This window comes from Giraffa tippelskirchi, chromosome 12, assembly GCF_054371585.1.
Source record: "Giraffa tippelskirchi isolate mGirTip1 chromosome 12, T2T-mGirTip1v1.2.pri, whole genome shotgun sequence".
NCBI classification, from domain to species: Eukaryota; Metazoa; Chordata; class Mammalia; order Artiodactyla; family Giraffidae; genus Giraffa; species Giraffa tippelskirchi.
Genome location: NC_137286.1, coordinates 142,652,419 through 142,677,310, shown reverse-complemented (window position 1 = coordinate 142,677,310; position 24,892 = coordinate 142,652,419). Strand labels below are relative to the sequence as shown.

Below are 24,892 nucleotides of genomic sequence, written 5' to 3'. Positions count from 1 at the left end.
ATAGGAAGATGTGATGAGTGAAGCAGAGTTAGGGATATGCTGTCTTCTTAGTTTTGAAGGCGAAGGAAGAGGCCATGAGACAAAGAATGTGAGTGTCCTCTAGAGGCCAGAAAAAGCAAAGAAACAAATTCTCCCAAAGCTTCCAGAAGGACCACAGCCCTGCCAACACCTTGGTTTTATCTCAGTAAGACCCTTGTTGAACTTCTAGCCTACCGGAACATAATAAAGTTGTATCATCTTGAACTACTGCGTTTGTGGTAATTTGTTACAACGGCAATAGGAAAACTAACACAGCACAAGCGCAAGACCAACTGCATTATGATTTGGTTGAATTAGACTCCAAGAAACGAAGCTATGTAACCAATTTCTTAAAAAATTGCTCTGTCTACTAGAATAATTAAGGTAATAGGCTCTAGAAGTAGAAAAACCCACGTTTATATTCCAGTTTGGACATTTAACAGAGATATGAGTAGATATTTAAGCTATCTAAGGCTCATCTTCATCATCCATTAAAATGAAGATAATCTGTTGTTTAGTCACTAAGTCATGTCCAACTGTTTTGTGACCCTATGGACTGTGGCCCACCAGGCTCCTCTGTCCATGGAATTCTCCAGGGAAGAATACTGGAGTGGGTTGCCATTTCCTTCTCCAGGGGATCTCCCTGACCAAGGGATTGAACCTTCACTGCAGGCAGATTCTTTACCACTGAACCAGCAGGGAATCCCTCAAATAAAGGGAATAGTTACCCTATAGATTGTAGTATGAATTTAATAAGATCAAGTTGTCTAGTCCAATAAAAATGACTATGAAGCATTCACATTTGGTAAAGTGTTTGATGAGGGGAAGTTATACAATGATTTAAAAGTGCCGATTAGAACTTCTTATAGATGCTGGGGCTGCAACAATGAACATGACAGACACTGAAAAATAACCCTGTGACTAACATCAATGGTAAACCTTTGATGAGTATGTAGGAAGTTCTATTATCATACAAGGGGCACTTTGGCTGGATTTATGCATCAGAGAACACTTCTTGGGGAAAGTAAACTCTAAAAAGAGGCCTAAAGAATAAATGGAAATAGATAAAATGAGCAGAGGAAAAGAGGAAAGGCATTCTAGCCCAGGAACAATATGATAGAGCACCAGTTTGCTTGGTGACCAGGGGAATTGAAAACCATAGTGAGGAAGGTCCATTTCTGAGCTCAGCAGAGGCCAGCGTGGGAAATGTGTCTTATCCTTGTTGCCAGATGGATTCCTTGCAATGTTTTAACTGAAGAAGAGACACAGTTTACAGTTATGTTGTAGATAGATATTCGTCACTACAGTGTAGAATACAAATTTTAAAAACCAAAATGACAAAAAGTCAATAGGAAACCCATTGGGAAAGTGTTGCAATAGCACAAGCAAACTGCTCTCGCTACTTTTGGAATCAAGCTATGAGAAAAAGGAACAAACACGAGAGAAAGAAATGAGATGAGCCCGTGCAAGCGAACCTCTCTACATGTGGAGGCAGTGTTTACTCCTGGGTGGAAATGGAAGGAAGGAAGGAAAGGAGAAGGAAAGAAGATCTGCCTATTAATATTTGATCACAGAGTCTGTCTGTGCCAAGTTCCCTGTTACTAAGCTCATTGCCCTCCTCCTACCCTCAAGGCACCTACAGATCTTGAGAAGGTCTAAACCTGGTCCCCAGCCCTGACACCACCCAGACACGAAGCCTGTGTCTAAAGACCCCCTGGCACGAAGATGACGTGTGAAAAACCCAACCCTCCACCTGTGTATCTAAGGTGCCCAACATTGAATCCACATAGCATTTCCGTGCCCAAGCTCAAGCCTCCCCTGTCTTACTGGGCGACAGATGCTAATAGAATTAGAGCTCAAAGACGTTTGATGGTGGCATAACAGACAATGACCAGTGCTGCTTACAGACTAGAGTAACCAGGGGACCTGCAGCCATTTAAATGGATAATTCCTTCTGAAACAGGAAGAAAAAAAAAGCATGTGGGAGCGGTGAAACAAAGCAGTAACTTCCACAGGAAGCTTATGAGTAAAAGTGCTTTCTAAAGCTCCAGGGAACTTCCAGAACCCCAGGGTAAGTAAACACAACCTGCCAGTAGATTATTTCAAAGGCAGAGGATAAAAAAGTGTTAAGTCTGGGTGAAGAGCCAAATTCTGCCTCTAGATGTCAAAAGTAATTGTGGAAAAACAGCTTAGAACTCAATATTAAAAGAACTAAGATCATGGCATCCTCTCCCATCACTTCATGGCAAATGTAAGAGGAAAAGTGGAAGCAGTGACAAACTTTCTCTTCTTAGACTCTAAAACCACTGCAGATGGTGACTGCAGCCATGAAATTAAGAGATGATTGCTTCTTGGAAGGAAAGCTATGAGAAACCTAGACAGTGTATTAAAAAGCAAAGACATCACTTTGGACAAAGGTCCATATAATCAGAGCTATGGTCTTTTCAGTAGTCACGTACAGATGTGAGAATTGGACCACAAAGAAGGCTGAATATTCACTGGAAGGACTGATGCTGAAGCTGAAGTTCCAATACTTTGGCTTCCTGATGCAAAGAGCCGTCTCTTTGGAAAAGACCCTGATGCTGGGGAAGATTGAAGGAAGAAGGAGAAGGGGACAACAGAGGATGAGATGGTTGGATGGCACCACTGACTGAATGGCCATGAACTTGGGCAAACTCTGGGAGACAGTAAGGGACAAGGAGGTCTGGTGTGCTGCAGTCTATGGGGTTGCAAAGAGTCAGACATGACTTAGCAACAGAACAACAACAGGGCTTCCCAGGTGGCACTAGTGGTAAAGAGCGCTCCTGCCAATACGAGAGACATAAGAGACACGGGTTCGATCCCTGGATTGGAAACATCCCCTGGAGGAGGGCATGGCAACCCACTCCAGTAATCTTGTCTGGAGAATCCCATGGATGGGGAACCTGGTGGGCTATAGTCCATAGGATCGCAAAGTGTCGGACATGACTGAAGCAACTTTGCACACAAAGGAGAAACACTGTGGAAGCTCCCAGTATCGATTTCACATATGCACAGAGGTCATTTCCAACCATGTAGACGTAATGACAGCAATAAACAGTTGCAAGAAATGAAAATACACTCTAGATCAAAAGATTTTACTCTTAGATGTTCATGTTACCTGCAATTTAAGAAAAAAAAATCAGTTTTCTGATATGTTAAAACCATCATTTAAATAAAGTCAAACAAAATAAAAACAAGGATAATTTATTTTATGAAACTTTATAACAAAGAAATCTCTACTTGTCTTCTGAGTTGGAGTCTGAACACCCTGTTTACTCATGGAAAACCCATCACAGACTTGGGGATAATGCATATTATTAAAACAAAAGATGGATTCAGCCCATCTCACTGACATCACTCTCTCATTGTTAGTCCAGAAATTTTGCAAATATCAACAGTGGCAGAGTCAGCAGACATGTCATTAAGTACTAACAAGAAAGAGGAGAAATAAATATTTATCATCGTTCTGTGCCAGGCCCTGAGCTAAGTGTCCCCTCAATCTTAATAAATTGAGTCTATCACACATCCAGATTCAACTCGAGAAACAAACAATGGAGGATTTTTAAAAAGAAAGAAAAACTCAGAACTGAACCTGAATAATCATGCTTGTTCCAAACAATGAAGCCATCAAGTCTGGATACAAACCCAATTCTGTACAAATAGAGAAAAGTAAGACTGCCTGAGGCGATAGGTAGAACACAGTCTGCATTATCCTGAAGCAATCCTACTATTTGACCAAACCAGGATTATATTCCAAAACATCTTTTACTATATTCAGTCAAAAATGATTTTCAAAACACCGGCTATTTGCCAGATATCATGCTAAATACCGGGGACACATCAACACACTGGAGAGAGAAAAAAAAAGGATGTTCTGTCCTAGTAAATCCACAATATATAAGGCACAGATTTGCTGATATCTTTGGAGAGACAGAATACATTTTACTCAAATTTTCTTTAATTAAGTTTGTTAATGTTTCCCAGGGGCTTCTCAGGTGGCGCTGGTGGTAAAGAATCCACCTGCAATGCAGGAAGCAAGAGATGTGGGTTCAGTCCCTGGGTCAGGAAGATCCCCTGGGGTAAGAAACAGCAACCCACTCCTGTGTTCTTGCCTGGAAAATTCTATGGGTAGTGGAGCCTGGCAGGCGATGGTCCATGGGGCTCCAGAGAGTTGGACGCAATGAGAAACTAAGCAACTACAATAACAATAAAGTTTCCCAAAGGAAAAAAAAACTAGATCTAGCAATGGTATGGATGCTTCCCCGGTGGCTCAGATGGTAAAGAATCCGCCTGCAGTACAAGTATGGTTAAATTAGTATGATTAAACCTTCAGATGTTGTAGCAAGATGTCACCACACTTGGGAACACTGTTGTCCCAGTAAAATAGACAATTCCTTTCCTGACTTCACTCTGTGTGTGATGGAGTCTGGTGGGGAGGATGCTGTCATACAATGTAATGTGGAGGGGATGGGTCTGGGGTCCTAATGTGTATATTCCAACCCCACTAAGTACTAACCTATGCAGATCACCCCAGCTCTCCAGATTCCAATTTCTCCTGCCGTAAAATGAGATAACAACACCTCCTCCACGGGGTGGATGAGAAGCTAAATGAGTAAAGAGAACCCTCAGCTTAGCACAAACGACTTATGAGCATTCATAGATGCTATCAAGACATGAATGAGACCACGACTTACCTCTGCCACCCAATTCAGTTGTCTTTAAAAGACCAACATCTGTGCAAATCACTAATGCCTAATACTGACGTCACATAGCAACAACACTCCGTCAAGTCTATTGGGCAGGCTAGAGGATGGAAGCAGTAGTAGAAATATATGGTGTGCGCACACACACATACACACCTGTGCACACACACATCTACACACACACACGAAGGAAAAAAAAATGTGTGTGTGAAATTGTCATCTAATTTCTAACGTCCACAATCATCATCATCATACTTGGCCTACACTATTGCTGCATTTCTTAGGAGACTAAGAATCAGAGTGATTGACTAATATAGCCAAGGTCACACAGCATTTAAAAAATTAAACATAACCCCCATCCTTGTCTTTTTTTATTCTGACGCCTTGGTGTTTCCACCAAGACCGTGCTTCTCTCACATATAGAGTTAACAACATTTAGTTCTTCAACATTCTTCCATACTTATATTTAGAAGTTTTTTTGTTTTTGTTTTTTTTTTGCTTTATATCCTGAAACTTCCCAATGCTTCCATCTAAAAGCACAAAATTGCTCTGTGAAAACTGTTATGGTCTCCACATGCCTTTTATTGGCAAAGAACCCCCAAATCCTCATCTATTTGGGGCATCCGTAATGTATCTCTGAGACTTAGACAAGTTTCAGAGGAGAAGCGCTTTCTCCTGTCTCTAAGTAATTGAGAGCTACAGCCTCTATGTGACTCATCTGTGACGATCTGGGGCCAGTGTGTGGATGAATGAGTGAATCCATTAATGCATCTGATGTGACTAGTTCAGGAATTCCTTATTTTTAAGTTCAGGAATTCTCAATCAGCAGTTCCTCCAAATCTTTACATTCGCCTGCTGTCCACCATATTGCTATTTACAGTCCTTCCCCAAAGTGGATCAACAAAGTTACTAAGTCCAAGAGGGAAAGAGTGATGCATGTATGTATCTTCAAACACCTCTTTATTTCAAAGACTCCAGTGCAATGTAAATACTCATAAGCACATATTTTGCACATCAGATTATAATTCCAGAGAGATTTGAACAGTGAGAGTCACACAATTTGCTTTGAGAACCATCACATCAACCACTTCTAATGCGGTCATTCACAAAGTAACCTGCGCACTCCAGGGTTTGTATGTTTGAGATTCGCCTTGATTACCTGGAGAAGGCTGAAGACATTACAATCCTTGCCAAGGAGACATGAAGTCCCTTGCTCTTTGGGGTCGCAAAGAGTCAGACACAACTAACTGACTGAACAGCAACATCTTCTTAACACCTGTGACCAGTGGTATAGTATGTGGAGTCTCTGAGATTTTTTGAACTTTGTTATTTTACCCGTTCTGTTTATAATCAGTTTCAGTTTTTAATTTGATTTTGAAATTGTAGTTAATCAAAAGATATTTTGTTTTTAGTGCCACATTTTCATTTCCTTCCAGCCAACACTGCAATAACTAGAGTTTCAGCAACTTATTTCTCATTAAATGCCCATTAGAAACACCTTCTCCTCTGTATGTTTTGGATGATAACTTGTATTTCTGATCCCTTTTGCCTTTTATAGTGCTTACAGGTTTTCACTGATAATCATACTTCGGTTCCTTCTCAAATGAAAGTTCAGCTTTTATTTTTCTTGTTTTGTTTTCATTGTCAACATTCCAGGTTGAGTTTTATGTCAATGCTTCTTGGAAATATATATAAATGTTACATTGAAAATCCCAAAGTAGGAAAAATCGTATTCCAATCAAACAGTACTAATAGGTCTAATATTCCGAATCACTTTTATTAGGCCTCTAGGCATGCTAGGAAAAAATAAAAAAATAAAAAGCCCTGCTCCAAAGTTGCCACAATCTATATAGTCTAAAATGTTAATGATTAATTTATCCCAAAGGTCAACTTTATAATAGAAAAATACTTGATTATTCTTAATAAAATAGTTAAGAAGGAAAAATACCCGGAATAAAGCAGTTTTTAAAGCTGTGATCAGTTTCAAGTAATCAGTATGCTCTTTTCCTTGGGGACCAATATTCAAAGAAAGCAGTTCATTTGATTTTATTGACAGTATAGTGACACTTGGCAGATTGGGTATTTTTCCCCTTTTTAAAATTTTTAAATGTTGAAGAGCTGCCAGGTTGGCAGCTCTGGAAGCCTCAGTTCCTTCAAGGAATTGGCTCTCGGTATCGCTATGTTCCTCAGTTTGGAGGTGTAGATTTTGTTGGGGATTTTCCCCTCTCTTAATTACTTTCCTCCTATAGCACAGTCGTTAATGAATCAGAGAAACCACTGGAAAAGTGATTGACCCACTCTGTCCCTGGTGAGAAATAACTGACTTCTTAGTATTACAGGAGAAGAATTTGAATGGAGAGCGAGGGAAAAAGAGGAACAGTTATAGATCATGTAGTCTGATTGTTAATATCATTTACTAGGCTGTCTGCATGGTTTCTATCCCCATCTGAGTAAGACACAGGAAATGCCTGAGCATCAGAGAAGATCCTGCTTATTCCCACAAGTAAGAACTTCAGAAACCTTGTCGCTAATGGTTAAAGGACCCTGGAGCTGAAATTCAACGCACAGCTCATGTTCGTATTCTCTCTAACACATGTGTCCCGGGTGATCATCTGTTCTCCCAGCGACCAGAAACTTTATATCCCCTAAGGAAGCTCACTGGAGAGATAAATATTCTCTTTATTAAGTCAAAATGCCTCTTCTTCCAAACTCAGACTCCAAATGGCATGGTGGTCGCTGGACCCAATTCTATCCCTTGGGTTCAATTCCTCGGAAACATTTTTCGTGTTAGGTTTTCAATGATCTTCCTCTTTCTAGTCAAGGCTAAGTTAATAAGAAAATAATCAGTCTCATAAATTATCATTCCTGATGTCTCTCGGCCTGTCTCCAAATGACCCCAAGCTAAAAGACAGTTTTTCATTTTGCTTTTATCTAAACCAGGGATTTGGGGATTGTTTTGAAGCTGAGGAGCTCATTTCTATTTGCTTATTTTTTATTCAGAAAGTTTGTATCACTCTGATTTTAAGTGTTTTTTAAATACCTTTCATCCTGGGGGACATGGGCAAACCATCTTCAATATGTGAATAAAATAGATCTAGTCACATTACAGTTAAGGGGGCATTGTTGAAAAATGCCAAGTCCTGGGTTTCAAAAGAAAATGAGAATTTTTCAATTTACAGTTGCAAATGCATGAAACACCAAAATAGTTTGGCTTTAAAGTGCTGACCATGACAAAACACACTACAGTCTTTGGTCAGAAAGCCCTTTGTTTCCACATGTGAGTAGGTATTGATAATATCGCACAGGAACCACTTCAGAGGACTGTTTCTTCTAGACATATGGTCAAACCAAATTAAGCACATACATTAGCTAGATAGGAAATTGACAGAAACCATTCAAAATGGGCTCTGTTCACACTTGGGGAAGTGCACAGAAGGGCGGGGCGCACTTCCAATTAGAGTTTATTTTCTGGTGTCTAAACTGTTACACATACACTATGTATAAAAAGGGTCACAGGCAGGAAACTCCTGCAGAATGATTTGCATAACAGTCGCAGATTTGCGCCCCGTAATCCGTGTTGTTGGCAATTAAAAAATTCAGAAGAGTGATAAATGCAAATGAATTCTGTATGTCGTAAATAGTGAATGACCCTCCCTAGAACAAATGCCAAAAGGGAACCACGGCAGAGATAAAAAGCGAGATTAGAATGATATATCTAGGGACCGTATAACATACGGTGTCTCTGTCTACTAATTCAGACACCAGTTGAAACCAGTTGCTAAAATGCAAATATTCCTAGGTGCCTATGATCCTTTAAAATTTGTAACACCCACTAGTCATTAGAGATCCCATTTCTCTATAGACCATGTGACTGCTCTTCTTGCAAAATAAAGTCAAATTTGGGAGAGAAGCAATCTGAATAGAAGAAGCAGTTTCTGCAGCTTCTCCAGGTAATGGTAATTAATCTCTAGTTCACTCCAACCAAAGCATCCACCAGCGCCTAAGGAATTCCTTCCCAAGTGGCAGACAGACTCTCATTTCACAAGCCTGAGCGCCAGAGGAGGTTACACCATTCAGGATCTCCAAGCAGGGTGTGAAAATAAACCTCCCCATTGGAGGGACCACACACTCTAAATGTTTCTCTGAACTCTTACACTTTGCAAAAGCAAGACCAGAACGAACTTGCATACAACAGCCCTACTCTTTACAGTAAAGTGTGTCGAGTTCATCTGGCTGCAAAATACATAATTATCCAAATATGACCATTTAATTTTCCGTTCTTAACTTCTTTTGGTCCAGTTTTTTCCAAATGCTGAAGAAAACAAATGCATAACATCTTCCTGTTTTCCCATTTTCTAACATGGGGAGGAAAAGTTGATCTGAAAGTCACTGTTTTAGCATTGTATAAATGTATATGTAAATTCATATAATCTCAAATTAATGAAATAATACAAAAGTTTTTCAGAGTAGTTCTCTTCTTCAGAATATTTAAAACCATAATCAACTATGATAGAGTATTTTAATGGTTCAGTTTGATTTACATGTAGAATGTCTTCATTAAAATATACTCACTACTATATATAAAATAGATAACCAAGAAGGACCTACTGTATAGCACAGGGAACTCTAGTCAATATCTTGTAAAAATGTATAATGGAAAAGAATCTGAAAAAGAATTGAGATATATATATATAAGCATATACGTATAACGGAATCACTTTGCTGTATACCTAAAAATAGCACTTATGGCAGAAATCAAAGAAGAACTAAAGAGGCTCTTGATGAAAGTGAAAGAGGAGAGTGAAAAAGTTGGCTTAAAACTCAACATTCAGAAAACTAAGATCGTGGCATTGGGTCCCATCACCTCATGGCAAGTAGACAGGGAAACAATGGAAACAGACTTTATTTGGGGGGGGCTCCAAAATCACTACAGATGGTGACTGCAGCTATGAAAGTAAAAGATGCTTGCTTCTTGGAAGAAAAGTTATGAACAACCTAGACAGCATATTAAAAAGCAGAGACATTACTTTGCCAACAAAGGTCCATCTAGTCAAAGCTATGGTTTTCCCAGTAGTTATGTATAGATGTGAGAGTTGGACTATAGAGAAAGCTGAGCACTGAAGAAATGATGCTTTTGAACTGTAGTGTCGGAGAAGATTCTTGAGAGTCCCTTGGGCTGCAAGGAGATCCAACCAGTCCATCCTAAAGGAAATCAGTCCTGAATATGCATTGGAGGGACTGATGATGAAGCTGAAACTCCAATACTTTGGCCATCTGATGTGAAAAACTAACTCATTTGAAAAGACCCTGATGCTGGGAAAGATTGAAGGCGGGAGAAGAAGGGGACAACAGATGATCAGATGATTGGATGGCATCACTGACTCAACGGACATGAGTTTGAGTACACTCCAGGAGTTGGTGATGGCCAGGGAGGCCTGGCGTGCTGCAGTCCATGGGTTGCAAAGAGTGGGACACAACTGAGCAACTGAACTGAACTGAACATAGCACAACATTGTAAATCAGCTATATTTCAAATACAAATAAGTAATAATAATTTTTTAAAACCTAAAACATAAAACTTTAAAGATATAGAATGTCCTCTATAAAAAGGATATGAAGAAATCTGGTTAAAAATTCAATCTATGCTCTGCTTTAAAACATTTTCCTTCTTTTTTCCAGTGAGGAAGCTAATTCAAACTTATAGACAAGAGATGAGTAAAAATAACTTCCCATCTACTGAAGACCTCTTTGAGAAAACCACTTCAATTCCCCTCTTACAGGAGTATGATTTTAACTAAAACAAGTGGAATGTGTCTTGAGTCTCTTCCTTATACCCACATATCTTAATTTTCTAACTGGCAAGAAAAATTATCAAATACAAATCAGGGAGGAAAAAAAATCTACTGATGCCCCATCAGAAGCATTTTAATAGGACCCTGATACAGATGTTTTACTAAGAACCCATCAAATTCCTCCTGTCTGTAAAAGGAAACAGAAGCAAAACAAATGCTTAGAAATACAATAAAAACAAATATGGCAAAAGTAGAGAAATGAGTTTCCAGAGAAATCCAGTAAACCCCCAAATGCCCATAAACCATTTCTTAATTCATCTGAAGGTTCTACCTGCTTGTCATGTCAAAGCCACCTATAAGTTAAGGAATCCTGATCATTACTCCAGTATGTCAAGCAGTTTTTCCTACATTTGATCTTCCAAGTTTCCATCACAAATGAAACAAGTCTACTAAAAGTTAAAATTTACTTCTAAAAGGAAGTCAAGTTTAGTATTCCATTTTACTGTCTGTATAAATCACCCAAAATACAATGTATTGTAAACAAAGTAAATTTATTTCCAAGGAAAAGATTATAAACTATGACAATATCCTTTGGGAAGCCACTTACCTGATTGAGACAACTTTACCATTGTCTTTACATCACTGTACCTTAAACCTCTTTCCCTAAGAACCTTAGTTTATGTTCAAATAACCATCTGTGTTTCAAGTAACCAAAGGAACATAACCTGATCATATGGAAGTGATTGACTTATATAGCTAATAAATATTACACAGACCAAGGAATAGTGGTAAATTTATGACAAATGGCATTATGTTTCCTTTAGATGTATTACAATACACAAAAATGATTGCCAATACTATACTTGAAACAACACAACTGAGTATTTTCCAAAACAATGCTTTTGACAACATATATATGTTTATGCCAAATGCATTATGCAGTAAATTGATTTGATTTTACAAGCTATTTTTCCCATAAAAACTGGAGTAAGGGGAAAAAAAAACACCCCATCAAAATTAAGAACTTTGAGGGAGGAAAAAAACACGGAAAATGCATTTGAATTAGTGGTCTTTTTTTTTTTCCTTTTTTTAAGTCTAGTAAAAATGTACAGGTTGGATTTAGAAATCTGTTCTGGAAGAACTAGATAGATGATGTTTGAGTGCTTGCACCGTAGCTAGAAAGTTTATAGCTTGAATCAGTTATGAGTAACGGATTCTCTCAGTTGCTTTGGCCAGTGTGTGCATGAACTGGTTATCTGTAACATAAATTAAAGACTGCCTGTCTCTAACACAGACTAACAGCGGCCACTTGAGACTGACAGGGCCACTTGAATGACTAGGAGGGTGAGTCAGTACAGTAAATTGTCTTACAAGGTACTCGGCGTTTTAACAGGTCGGGTTTTTAATGTGTTTGTTATTGTGGTTTACTTTTGTTTGGCGATATACAGAGAGAGCTGGGCATTGTGGCTGAGCTCCACTGATGCCTCCTGGTGCTGACAAGACACCTTGGCCAGAGTGCTATACAACCCATTCTCTCGGCCTTTCCCAAATTCCCCAATTCATTCTTCTGTCTCCCAGAGAGATCCACTGAGCAGTTAAAGATCATGCTTAATAGCCCTCTGATATACAGGCAAGATTATATTTAATGGATTTAAATATTCCTTTCCCTAACATGCTTAGCATTTCACAATTCAGGAACTTAATTGGTTTGCAAAGGTGCACGGGAAAAATAAAATAAAAAGAACTGTGGATTTTATATGCAGTACTTTCTTGCCCCCTACTGGAAAATGTGAGCCTGGCATACTAAGAATTCTCATTTTTAAAGTATTTTCTGATTTATTTTTCCCATACATCAGCTACAAACCCATATCTACCTCAAGCAAAAGGGAAAGGGAGTAGAAAGGTTTAGAAAGCTTTAATAGCATTAGCTATGCATTTTATTGAAAAATAACGAATTTTAGAAATCCAATTTGTATAAAAGAAAAAAAAAATCCTCAGGAGTATACAGAAGTCAATTTTCCAATTGCACAGTAAAATTAAATCCACCATATCAAGTTGAAAACTGGTAGAATTCTTTGTAAATAGAGTTTAAAAGAAGCTTAACACTCAACTGAATTTGCAAAGGTTATAAAGGGACCATGTTTTCTACTTTCGAATATTATTCATGACTTCTTGGGCATCAAAAAAAAAAAGTTTCATTAGAAAGAGTATTTCAATTATATCTTTATTTTTGAAGGCACTTGTCATATTTCATCAGAAATATTTTCTAACACACAGCAGCTGGGGCCTCTATCACTTTTGGATCATTTTGGGTCCAGCATTAAATTAGCAACGTTTTCTTTTATTAAGATGGAGAAGGCAGTGGCTACCCACTCCAGTATTCTGGCCTGGTGAATTCCATGGACGGAGGAGGCTGGTGGGTTACAGTCCATGGGGTCACAAAGAGTCGGACACGACTGAGAGACTAACACTTCTTTTATTAAGAAGATGACCATCGCGATTTCTTGGGTCATGGTTCAAGTCCTCCGAACGTTTTTATACAAACACAGCTCATCACACATCACACCCCACACAATGATGTACGTTTTCTTTAGACCAACATTCTTTTCTCATCAAATTCCAATGATTGCCAGGTTGCTAAGTGTGACACGCCCTCAAACAAAGAAGAGGTCCCTCTTGGTGGGCTGCGCCGCTGAGACCTGCTGCTCTGACTTTTTCTGCCTCTTCGGGTCTTTGAGACGAGCCGCGGTCCCCTCCTGGGTGTCGGGGACCTTCGCAGACAGTTTCTCAGTCATCAGCAACACGGAGCTTTTGACTCAGTGACCTTAACCTTTCAAATGACAGGTCACTTCCATGGCGAGGAAAATGCCCCCTTCCACCCATAACCAGCGCGAAAAGGCTCAGACAGATGCATCCCATGAAGAGAAGGGACCTTTGCTCTCTGCAGCGCCCCTTTGACACTGAACGTCTTCAAAGGCCAGAGCTTAGCTTGATACCAAGACAGCTCTGCGCTCCAAAGGCCCGGAGCAGACACTGCCGTCGGCCGACCTTCATTTTCGCGCCTCTTGGCCCCTGATTTCATTGTGTGGAGGGTTCGCATCTCCTTGGAAGGAGCATGGCATGGATTCCATGCATGCTCGGCGTTCCTCTGCAGTCCGATTCTTTGCAAGTGAAGACAGAGCTCTCCAGGTGACTCAGAAGCACATCGTTATCTTTGATAATACTCTTTGAATTCCCAAATTGCAAACATCTGCTCCAGGACGGCCACAATCCCTACCTGGTAAATGACATCTCGGAGGGGGCAGGGAGAGGGCAGTCGTTCAAAGATTTCATTCCATCGAATGCCTGGGAAGGGTCTTGAACCTTTTAGGGCTAAGTCATTCACTCTCATTATGGGCGCCAAGGATGCTTCCTCAGAAAAATTACCTGCTCGATAAAGAGCAAGTGCCAGACCTCCGCGCTGACTTCTCTGTGACCTCTGCCAAATGAGCATCTTCCTACAAATATCCTAGCAAATAAGTGTGCATATTACCAAGCTCAGGGTAATAAACGCCCCCACCCCAACCCATAATAGTAAGAATGGAAAACTGGGGACATTGAGTAAATGTCTCAAGTTCAACTGAAGTCTGAACAAACTCAGCTCAGTCATTATCCTGCCCTATATCCTGCTACAGAAGAAATAGGCTCAGATGTAAACCAATTCCGGAAGTGTTAAAGGTCAGCATAGTCTCAGAAATGTGTCTCACTGTGTCAGTCCAGCCAATAGGGAGGGAGTTAACCGCCAGGACACCTTTTGAACAGAAAGTCAGTAAGAATGCAAGGGTCATATGAGTTTTCCTAGGTTTTTCTTTTTTTTTTTTTAGAAAAGACTCCTGTCTGGTCTGCATGGGTGTCTCCTCAAAGTTCACTGCTAAGATTTTAAGAAAAAGCAAACTAGCATAGTATGATGCCATTAAATCAGATCATTTAGACACCCCTGAGTGTGGCGAAAATAGAGTTAGTGGTACCTCTGGAGTTAGGTTTTATAATATCTCTCTGTAGGTCAACTGGATCTAGTTATCTGTAAATGGATGGACATTTTGTATTTCACTATATCTGTCCTCAGATTCTTCCACGCTTATTTTCTAGAATTGTCTAAAAAGCAGAACACTTAAGTCTTCAGCCAAACAAGGATTCAAGAATTTTCTTACATCCAAAAAAATTTCCAGAGAAGAGTTTTAGCTTACCTGCAAACAGAGGAAGGAAGAATCTCCATACACAGAAGGCAAGACTTCACTAAGAATGCCTTCATTCTCCTAGGGGCGTCCCTGGTGGCTCAGATGGTAAAGAATTCGCTGCAATAGGGGAGACCTGGGTGTGATTTCTGGGTTGGGAAGATCCACTGGAGAAAAAAAATGGCTACCTACCCCAATATTCTTGCCTGGTAAATCCCAAGGACAGAGGAGACTGTCAAGCTACAGTCCATGAGGTTGCAAAGAGTCAGACAGGACTGAGCACAAGGTGACCAGATCACCTTTCTGCTTGATAATGACTAATTTTCCTAGTGTAGGGATTCTGGTGTAAAGACTTTCTTCACTTCTTCACTCCTTGAGGGAACCATCCTGTAACTCTTGACACATAGTAATTGCTCAGTAAAAATCAGATTCCTTCTTTCCTTCATTACAGATGTTGAGAAAGGGTAGTAGCCTCTCTAAATGTCCTTATCCTTATAAATAAAATAAAAATATAAATAGTGCATACTGCAAGGGATTAGTGCAAAAGTTAGTGAACTAGTACATGTAACTTCCTGCAAATTTTTTAAAAAGCAAAATAAATGTTAGGTGCTGTTACTGCTGCTCTTGTTATACAATTAAATTTGTTCTAATGGGGGTACTGTATATTTTGCTTGTAAATCACTGCTAATCCATCTAATTGGTAAAGAGCATGGGTCATAAAGTAATGATATGTATAAATATGTCTAAGGCAATAAAAATCAAGTCATATCCAATGATGTGCCATGACTGTGAAGAATAAAGGCAGATTTTCTGAACTTTAGGAAGAAAATAGAAAAAAAGGCATTTTGAAATTTTCAGTGGCCATTGAAAACTTTTCTGACCGTAAATAGGTATATTTTATGGATTGAAGACCTCTAGGGAAAAAAAGCTCTGCCAAAGGACACTCCCGGGAGATACTAGGAAGGTAAAAAGATGATCTAAGACACTCATCTGTGCCCTTCATGTCCATTGACCAGTGGAAAAGTTTTCTCTGGTTGCCACCACCTCCTGGGACATCTAGCACAGAAAATAGAGAGGGAGTGAGAAGTCTTTGGGGAGCAAGACTTCAATGTCACTGCTTTACTTGTTTTATTTAGTAAGTTATTTAATGCAAATATAAATGGATAAAAAAACTTATGTGTCATTTTTTGAGACTTCAGACATTTTCTCTTCCCATATCTTTTCTCATTTCATGTTATTGTCCACAATGCTGAAAACAGTAATTTAACTATTGTTTCATTAGATCTGCAACTGAATGTTTGCGTGATCCTGAAAAATCAGACTACAATTAGAAAAACAGAACAAACAGGGGTGCATCCTAATGATCAGTCCAAATAGCTGAAGAGTTGCTTCTTTCTTCTTCAGTCATTCATCCAAGTCTCCGTTTGGGGTTTTAAAGGTAAGATTCTGATGGTAGTTTCTTATGGTTTTTATGTGAGGAAAAGTGAAAGTCGCTCAGTCGTGACTGAATCTTGGCAACTATACATGACTGCATCAGTTCAGTTCAGTTCAGTTGCTTAGTTGTGTCCACCTCTGGACTGCAGCGCTCCAGGCCTCTCTGTCCATCACCAGCTCCCGTAGCTCGTGCAAACTCACGTCCATGGAAGTCTCCAGGCCAGAATACTGGAGTGGATAGCCTTTCCCTTCTCCAGGGGATCTTCCCAACCCAGGGATCAAACCCAGGTCTCCCACATTGCAAGCAGATTCTTGACCAGCTGAGCCATGAGGGAAGCCCAAGAACACTGGAGTGGGTAGCCTATCCCTTTTCCAGGGGATCCCCCCGACCCAGGAATAAAACCAGGGTCTCCTGCATTGCAGATGGACTCTCTACCAACTGAGCTACCAGGGAAGCCCAGTGAGGGGACCCAAGAAATAGAAAGGAATCAATTAAAGGGATAATAGGAAAAGAATCGATTTAAATGACCTTAAATTTTCATTTTTCATCTGAAATGCCTGACCTCTTCCGCAAATCCCTAGACCTCAGCCATTCATCTTTTACCTTACCCTCTAGCTCCTGGTTCTTTTCTCTTCACGAACCCAAAACTCTTAGCCATTCACTAACGCAACAAGCCATATTCCCTGGAGGTTCAGTGGTAAAGATTCCACCTACCAATGCAGGAGAAGCAAGTTTGGCCCCTGGGTTGGGAAGATCCCTTGGAGAAGGAGATGGCAACATACTCCAGGATTCTTGCCTGGGAAATCCTATGGACAGAGGAGCCTGGCGGGCTACAGTCCATGGGGTTACAAAGAATTGGACATGACTGAGTCACTAAACAACAACACAACAGGCTATTTACTTATATCAGCTAAAATTAGAAGAAACAGGTAATTAATGAAAAACCAACCAGTGTCTTCCTTTACTATCTCGTAATTTCATCTTAAAGAAACCATTCTCTCTCCATTTCTTCTTTGGGAAAAATGGGGTTGTAGTTTAGCCATTCCTTTAAAAAAAATAATAAAATAACCGTGGCTTATTTCAAAATTAAATATGAATCACTGAAATGAATTTTGATTTCTTTTGACTGCACAAATTATTTTGAAAGCTAACAGCTCTGCACATTTTAAAATAGATTCAATCATTCAAACTCAATCACAAATTTTCTACCCCATAATAATTTCTAATCATTTCACAGTGCACACACACCCGCATCTAAATGCCTTCTTCCACATGTCAAAATAAAATTCATATCTATTACCACACCTCTGAACCATCAAATCATTCAAAATGAAGATCATAAAATGAAGATGTATGGTAATGATGTGTAGTGCCACACGGAATGTATTCAGCAGAGGTGAGCTAGCCAAACTCCAATATTACATTTCTAAAACTCAACTGTCTTTTTCCTTTGAGATAATTTATTTTTAACTTTCTAAACAGTCTGTAATATTTACAACTTAACTCAAACTTTACTTGAAACAGCCTAGATTTATACTGAACACAGTATCATTTTTGGAATCATCTGCAGGGTAAACCCTGTTAATTATAACTGTCCCTCACTCCATTTATAAGATTGTGGTAGTCATTTATGTGGAAGCTCAGATTTCAGGAAAAATAATCTACCCCAAACAGAAATAATTCACTTGTGGATAATGAGAAAACTTCATGAAAACTGGATCATCTATGTACACTCCCCCATCTCCAATAAATGACAATAATTATAAAATGAATGACTTCTTTCACATTTTTCCTCCCCGGGGACTTCTACTCCTGCACACACATGGAAGCACACACAGAAAACTCCCATGTGCACACACTCATACACACATAGACTCACACTCTCAAATGCTCACACACCCACACGTGCGTGTACACATAGCACACCCACACCCAGACATGCAGGTGAGGACAACCTGGATGGTCAAATAAGGGTGAGAATCTAGGACTGCCCTTCAACAGCACTTTAGTCTGGGCCCCAGCTTATAGAACAAAACTGTGTCTTCGGAGCCCTGTGCATTCCTGTGAAGGAAACGCTGGACAACAAAAGGCCCCGTGACCCAAGTTCTGCCAAAGCTGAAAGCAGCTGCCTGCCTGGGACCACGACCTGAGCTGACTTAGCAGTGGCTCCAGCTGGCGTTCTATTAGACTCTCTTCTCAGAGGGCAAAGTTCCCTCACAGAGGACAACTGCATTCTCTGGAATAACCATGTCCCCTTTTCCTTCCTTTAGCTGGACTACCCCTTCCCAAGTGCCTCTTTCCCTCTCTTCCACTAACTGGCAGCACACGCACTGAAGGGGGCCAGAGGCTTAAGCAAGGCTTCAGTTGAAGGCTTCAGTCAAATGCTGGGAGACAACACACAGAGAAGGAGTTATCTGTCCCTGGTGTGCTAACCCATCTGAAGGACACGGCCTCAGTGTGTAGACCTTCCAGGAGAATGGGTACAGATGTCTCCTCATTCCCCTCTAGAGGCCCCCTTGAGAGTCCCTTGGACTGCAAGCCAGTCAATCCTAAAGGAAATCAACCCTGAATATTCACTGGAAGAAAACCTATGACAAACCTAGACAGCATAGTAAAAAGCAGAGACATTACTTTGCCAACAAAGGTCTGTCTAGTCAAAGCTATGGTTTTCCCAGTAGTCATGTATGGATGTGCGAGCTGGACCATAAAGAAGGCTGAGCACCAAAAAACTGATGTTTTTGAACTGTGGTGTTGGAGAAGACTCTCAAGAGTCCCTTGGACTGCAAGGAGATCAAACCAGTCCATCCTAAAGGAAATCAACCCTGAATATTCATTGGAAGGACTGATGCTGAAACTGAAGCTCCAATACTTTGGCCACCAGATTCAAAGAATAGATTCATTGGAAAAGACCCTAATGCTGGGAAAGATTGAAGGCAGGAGGAGAAGGGACGACAGAGACCAAGATGGTTGGATGGCATCACTGACTCTATGGACATGAGTTTGAGCGACCTCTGGGAAATGGTAAAGGACAGGGAAGCCTGGCGTGCTGCAGTCCATGGGGTCTCAAAGAGTCGAATATGACTGAGTGGCTGAACAACAACAAATTCATTGGAAGGGCTAATGCTGCAGCTCCAATACTTTGGCCACCTGATGCAAAGAGCCAACTCATTGGAAAAGACCCTGATGTTGGGAAACTTTGAGGGCAGAAGAAGGGAGTGGCAGAGGATGAGATGGTTAGATAGCATCACCAACTCAATAGACATGACTTTGAGCCAACTCTAGGAGATAATGGAGGACAGAGAAGCCTCATGTGCAGCAGTCTGTGGGGGTCGCAAAGAGTCGGACACAACTGAGCAACTGAACAACAAGAGGCTTCTTACCTTTAATTAGTCCTGAACTTGCTGTATCCCTGTCCCTTCCCTCCACCTGGGCCAACCCATCTCTGCGTGTCTCACAAACTCAGCCATTTCAACTCTTCAGTGGGAGGCCAGGGGTGTCTTCTGCTGGTTTGTCCAGCTTGGAGTGATTCTATTAATGGAAGCCCCTAGAGTGTCTCTTTTTACCAGAACTAGCCTTGTTTAGCTGTTCAGAGCTTGGCTCATTTTCTAAGTTAGATTCTTTCTGTCCAGTCACTCCAGAACACCTTCCCTTGAACTTCTACACATCCCTGTTAAATTTATATTACTTGAATTAAAACAGCTTCCCAAAGCATCCTATTTGGGCAACAACCATGAAATCCTCTTATTTTACAATATGATGAGATCTGAGGAATCATTTGCACTACTGGCTAAATGAAATATTGTTCCTGATTTATCAGTTAAAATAATCTAATATTCATCTAGAATTTGCTCTTTCCCTTTTAAGCTCCCCCACCCCATAACCCCAGGAAGGACCCAGTAGGGCTCAGACCACACTGCTTGTTCTTCTCCAAAATCATTAGCCTACATTCCAATGGTGTCAACCATAAAGGAGGTGAAATTCTTTGCCTTAATGATGATGCAAGGAAACTGCAAAGAATTACAAAGTCTACTGAAAGAATGGCATTTTTTTTTCCTTTCTGAGCTAATTTCAGTATTTTCATTTAGCAATCAGAAGATCACTTTCCAGGTGAGCTGGATAAGTAGGTAAGCAAAGACAAAAGGAAATACTAATGACCAAAGGCTTAGCCTGATGGGATTACCAGCAGAATGTATTGTCCTCTGGCCCAACCCCCAGGGTAATGTTCCCGAAATAATACACTCAATGGCTTGTGTTAATCTTCGGCATGACTCATCAGGCTATCACGTACCTTTTCCAGAAGGCATTTTAGCAAATAACTTCCTCTCAAATCAAACTATTTAGAAGTACAAGTTCCACTCTCCTTTCAACTCTTCCTAAATCTAACTCAAACATTTGTTTCCTTCCTCTTTCACAGTCCTATGACACTCTGAGCCCAAGTTACATTCACAGCACACTTCTGTCCATAGCAATATGAATAGAGAAATCTCTAGTACATGTATTGACAAGAATGGATGTTTTTTTCTGTATTTCATTCATTTATTAATTCATTCAAGTAATATTTCTTATATTGTTGTTTATGTCCAACTCTTTTGCAACCCCATGGATTGTAGTCCACCAAGCTCCTCTGTCCATGGGATTTCCCAGGCAAGAATACTAGAGTAGGTGGGTCGCCATTACCTTCTCCAGAGGATCTTCCCCACCCAGTGGTCCAACTCACTTCTCCTGCATTATCAGGCAGATTCTTTACCACTGAGTCAACAGGGAGACCCAAAATATTTCTTGTACATGATGGATTATCAAAGCACTGTGTTAAGAGCTAGGCAGCTACAAAACTGAATAGAGGATAACCTTGACCTAAATAACGTTTCAGTCCTACAAGGGATTATAAAACAGATACACAACAAGGAAAGTAAACTAAGATTCATGTAAATGAATGCTCTGGCATTCAGGGAGGTAAGGATAATCTCCACCTCAGCTATGAAGATGATGGATGATTTCACAGAAGAGATGGCTTTGGAACTGGGGAAGCTTAGATGGGACTTGATGATTTGGAGGTGGGAGAAAGAGGTGAAAGGGGCATGTCATGGCAGAGGGAAGAAGACCAATGAAGGTGAGAAAAACGTGAGGTCTGGGAATAAAAAGCAGTATTTCCCCTTAATTTGCCTGCAGCAACAGCTCATGAAGAAGCGGAGTGATGAGAAACAGATTTGTTAAAACGTGTTGAAACCAGATCAAAGAGAGACTAGCACACCAGCTGAGGAACTGCTCTTGATTCTAGCGGGAATGGAAAATCTCTGAAGGGTTTGGAGCTTGCGAGTAAACAGTCAAAGGTGGCTTCAGGAAGATTGCCAGCTGTGTGTGAAAAATAGAAGGAAGCCCAGCGGGACACAAGGCCAGGTAGGAGGCTAGTGCCATAGACTTCCCAAGGGAGGGAAGGGAAAGGTCCCGGAGTGCCAGGGACAGCTCAGAGACAGAGCGAAGAGGACTTAACCATCAAACGAGTAGGAGGGAGATTCCAGGGAGGAGGAATCCTAGAGCCTTGGGTGCCTGGGAGAAGCATGATGCCATTAGTAGTCAATGAAATACAAGGAGACATAAGATGGTAAGTTCATTTCCATAGGTTCAAATATGTATGGTATTTCTGTAAATTTTAGGTGCATCCCCCAGCCCAGCAAGGGGTACAAATCATCGATGGAAGATGTCTGTGTTGGAAAAATATTACTCCCATTGATTCCTTATTTTAAAGATTTTTTTTTTGATGTGGACCATTTGTTTAAAAGTCTTTATTGAATTTGTTTCAATATTGCTTCTGTTTTATGTTTGGGGTGGGGGTGTTTAGATGTGATGTATGTAGGATCTTAGCTCCCAACCAGGGATTGAACCTGTACCCCCTGCACTGGAAGGGGAAGCCTTAACCACTGGACCCCTAGGGAAGTCCCACTCCCATTAATTCTAAGGCAACATTTCCTCTATCAACACCTCAACGTACGAACTGACAGAGGAGCACTGAAATATATACATTACCATGTGTAAAATCCTTAGCTAGTGGGAAGTTGCTGGATAGTGCAGGGAGCTCAGCCTGGTGCTCTGTATCAACCTGGAGGGGTGGGATGGGGTGGGAGGTGTGAGGGAGGTTCATGTGTATACTTGTAGCTGATTGATGTTGATGCATGGCAGAAACTAACAGAACATTGTAAAGCAATTATCCTTCAACTAAAAATAAATTAATTTTAAAAAACCTTCAATGGGAGCTCCACCTGATTTCCTCTCTGCCTTCCCAGCCGCAAGCCCTTCCACCTGATCAGTTGGCTTGCCACCTCCATTCATCCACAGCTCATGCTCACCATGCTGGCCTTCCACTGACTTCAGACAGCTCTTGAGTGCCGGACCTTCTCAGTTTAGCCCCAGCAACCTCTCCCGAGGACTTTCTAAAATCCTACTGGACACCACATGTCCAAGGACCCACCCTCGCTGGATGGCTGGGCCAGACCGAACCTCAGGCATCTAGGTGAATGCAGATGGCGACAGTCCTGCTAGAAAGGCAGGATAGGTGTGGAGAATTCTGGAAAGTTGGGCAATCTCGTGATGATTATCCTCAGTCATCACCACGTGACGGAACCGTGGGGTGTGCCAGGCCATCCTGCGGGACCGTGGTGTGTCCATGAAAGGAAGGCAGGGAAGCTCACACACGTGGGCTCTTACACACACCTGGATGTGAGCAGAGTAGAGGATGGACAGGCGCTGAGACTGTTTGGTCACGCTGATTCTGCACTGTGAGTGTGCCCTCTGGTGTGAGTGTGCCCTCTGGCAGCCCATAGATGCTGAGGGACCACTGGTGGCCCACTCTGGCCACAAGCAGCAGGCTCACCCCTTGGAGTGGAGCCTTGGGAGATTCCGAGGAGCTGAAGTGGAATGAGCCGAGGTTAAATGCTCTTGCACTTCTAAGTGACAGGTTTTAATTAAACATAATTCACACCTCAACTGAGCCCATCAGCTCTGCAGAAAGTCCAGGTTTCTGTTGCTGACAGACTTGAAGGCTGACAAGGGAGGAAGTGAGGGGAGACCGATGGCAGACAGGGTGGAAGGGGAAATGGCACTTGTGTGAAATCAAAATTAAGAGAGGAAAGAAAATACACTTAAAGGGATTTGTTGTTGTTCAGTTGCTAAGTCGTGTCCGACTCTTTGGACCCCATGGACTGCAGCATGCCAGGCCTCCCTGTCCCTCATTATCTTCCAGAGTTTGCCCAGCTTCAGTGGAATCTGTGATGCTATCCAACCATCTCATCCTCTGCTGCCCACTTCTCCTAAAAGGTGTACATTTTGACTAAATATGACTTGACATACTCAGGGTGGTGATTTTGATATTTTCACTCTCTTAAAAAAAGGGTTGCTAAATAACTTGTCTTTGTGACACAATACCTTGGATCCCAATGTTATTTTTTTCCAGTTTCAAAAAGTGTTGAAATTGAAAGTGTTAGTCGCTCAGTCGTGTCCGACTCTTTGCAACCCCATGGACTGTATCCCTGTCCATGGGATTTCCCAGGCAAGAATATACTGGGGTGGATTGCCACTTCCTTCTCCAGGGGATATTCCTCACGCAGGGATCGAACCCAGGTCTCCTGCATTGCAGGTGGATTCTTTGCAATCTGAGCCACCAGAGAACTGGTGGCTCCTTCAAAAATTACCAGAAGATTTTATTTTATGACAGTAGAAATATGATAAATGCAAATGTTCCCATTATACAGACCTGACCACTACACCCAGAGAAAAAAGGCAGAGACCAATTCACATGGAGAACAGGGTCTCAGGCTAACAAAAGAAACTCTGATTCTCCCAAACAACACCCAAACACCGCTTTCAATGGGAGAAAATCAGACATCAGCCATGGCTTTTGCCTTTGAAGCCATTCCCCTTTTGTTTGCCGAAGCTAAAAAGAAATTAAATATATAAAAAAATTTTATTCTCCCTAAATTTCTATTTCTGGGGTCACAGCTGCAGGATTAACATATGTTAAAGCTCAAACAACCCAAAGTTGATTGTGCACATCTCTTCAAATGCAGCTTAATCGCCCAAGAATGCGGATCCCATTTCAGATGTATTTTAAGCGTGAAAAAATTTATATAATTATTGTCTCATCAGATAAATATTAAAATCTTGAACCACTCTACTTAAGATCCCTGAAGTTTCTGCTGAGCAAAATCCTCCCCGTCCACTCAAGTGAGCTCAAAGCCCTCGTCCTCTGTGAAGCCGCTCCGGTTCCCCAACAGGAACTGTCACCTCTGTGAACCTCCCCACCAAGCACTTAGCCTCCTAACGCGGCGCTTAGGTGCCCCAGATGGTAGTTAAATGGACATGCACACATCTTATTTCCCAACTTCCCTATTGCATCCTGCGATCCCCGGGGGAAGGAACTATAATGTACACATCAGCATATCTGCCCAAGAGCCTAGTGAAAGACATCCTGCTTAGGAGGTGTGAAAGATATTTTTTAAATGAATGATGACTGCAAGAAAATCCTCCAGAGTACTCAGGCTTCCCTTTTAAAGTTTGGCTTTAGAACAGGGAAAGCAAGCTTCTAACCGGATGCACCTAGCCCGCGGCTACTTCTCCACCGCTCCGTCACAAATGAATCCCATCTGCTGATCCTCTCTGCTGGCCTCTCTGGAGATTGCCTGCTGGCTAACTGGTCACTCTCTGTTCTAACTTTGG

At 41.2% G+C, this 24,892-nt stretch overlaps 2 long non-coding RNA genes across 2 annotated transcripts in view; both read right to left on the bottom strand.

The window, feature by feature from the left end:
- The window catches only part of LOC145530578 (uncharacterized), a 92,119-nt gene that overhangs the window by 56,193 nt on the left and 11,034 nt on the right, over positions 1–24,892 (bottom strand). The gene's annotated exons all lie outside the window — the stretch shown is intronic.
- On the bottom strand, positions 14,377–19,810 carry LOC145528792 (uncharacterized). Its single transcript, XR_014070652.1, has 2 exons — positions 16,966–19,810; positions 14,377–16,433 (listed from the first exon to the last, which is right to left on the bottom strand). It is a non-coding gene; the product is annotated as an uncharacterized LOC145528792 (long non-coding RNA).